The sequence below is a fragment of the Cebus imitator genome, unplaced genomic scaffold (assembly GCF_001604975.1).
Source record: "Cebus imitator isolate Cc_AM_T3 unplaced genomic scaffold, Cebus_imitator-1.0 Scaffold925, whole genome shotgun sequence".
In the NCBI taxonomy this organism is placed as follows: domain Eukaryota; kingdom Metazoa; phylum Chordata; class Mammalia; order Primates; family Cebidae; genus Cebus; species Cebus imitator.
The window spans coordinates 116,954-118,915 of record NW_016108240.1 but is presented as its reverse complement, the minus strand read 5'-3'; positions in this window follow the sequence as shown (position 1 = coordinate 118,915).

The window sequence follows — 1,962 nt, the reverse complement described above, 5'->3', positions numbered from 1 at the left end:
ACTATTCCTATCTCAGGCTGCTTTTAACATCTTCTATTTGATTCTGGTGGTGTGCACTTTCAGGATAGTGTTGTTGTGGGTGTTTTTTTTTTTTTTATTCATTCAAATGAATTTGAATGTCTTCTGAATGTAAAGGTTTGTGATTCTCTTCAATTCTAGGAAATTCCCATGATTTATCCCTAAATATTTTCTCTTCCCCCACTCTCTTCCAGAACTCAGATGAGATGTATAGAATCTGATCTCTCTCTTCACCTTGACCCTTAACTTCTTTCACATTTGCCATCTCTTTGTCTCTCTGTGGTGCATGCTGGTTATTCATTTCAGATCTTTCTTTTAATTTGCTGAGCCTCTCTTCACTTATGTCTAATCTGCTGTTTTGAAATCCACTCAATTATTTCTCTGTTTCTATTTTATTTCTAGAAACTATTGTATTTCAATTCTACTTGATCATTTTGATATAAAGAATAAGTCTCATTTCCCTCTCTCTCTTTCTATTATTTGTTTACACATATAAAACATGTTTTATGTTCTAAATCCATGTCCAGTATTTATATGTATTGTGAGTTTATTTGATAGTTCATTATTGCCACAGACCCCCATTCATGGTGGCTTGTTTCCTCTTTGTCTACAATTTTCCCTTGAACGCTTGCTGCTTGTAGTATGCACCACTCCAGATTCACTGAGACCAGACTCTCAGGACACATCCATCTTTTGTAGTCACTCTTGTGGCTGTCATTATTTGATAATTTTTTTTATGGAGTAAGATAAACATACTAAAGATTTTATAATTATTTTTCACTGATGTTATATTAACAAGAAGTTCTATTATCAAATAATTGCACTAATACCAGTGCTGAACATTAGATAGTAGTACAGTTACTTTAATTTTTTGTTCCTCCCATAAAAATTTCTCAACTATGTATTTGTCTTGCCACAAAGGAAGCTTAAAAGGATAAATCTATTGAGATAGATTTGAGAAGAGTAGTTGACTCCACCAAAATACATGTTTTTCTATTTCGAAGTCTGAGTTAAGGAAATGAAATGGCAGTGCTCACCTGGAAGAAGACACTAGCAAAACATATATCCAACAAAATATTTGTAACCAAAATATACAAAAAGCTCTTATTATTCAATAGTAAGAAGATAAATAACCCTAGTAAATAATGGACAATGGTTTAAATAGACACTGCACCAAAAAAGACATAGAGACAGAAGTAAGCAAAAGAAAACACACTACATCACTAGTTAGTAAGAAATAAAAAACCACAATGATATCACAAGACATATGTATCAGAATGGCTGAAATTAAAGACAGGCCATACCAAAGTTGGTCAGGATGTGGAGCCACTGAAACTCTCATGCACTGCTGCTGAAAATGAAAAATGATTCAGCCACTTTGGGAAACAACTTGGCAGTGTATTAAAAAGTTAAGCATGACTTAACATCTGTCCTAGGCATTCTAATACTAGGTATTTATCCAAGAGAAATGAAAGAATATGCCCACATAAAAAGGCTAGTTCATTACTGTTCATAGTCACATTTCTGATTTTATACTTGAGGTTCACAGGATCAGTAACAGTGGCTAAAATTCACTGAGATTTACTAAGTTCTAGGTATTATTTCCATATATAAATTCATTTAATATTCAATAACAACTCTCTGAGAAAGCAGTGAAGAAGAAAGGATATCTCTCTGACCAGCCAAATTCCCTTAAGTCAACCAGCAATCAATTACCATCAAGGCCAACTTCATCCTCCTTCAAGGGAGGGCTAAAGATACTTATGGAGGATCACTTTATATCTTTCAGGCAGGAGAAAAAAAATGGCTTCTTCCCTAGGGAGTGGAGTCTTGATCAATGGGGCCATAATTAATGATACATGTGTCCTTTTCATGACGGGTTTCATGGTGAATCGCAAGCTAGCCTACAGGCTGTACCTTCCCACTCTTTCCTGTTTCACTTTG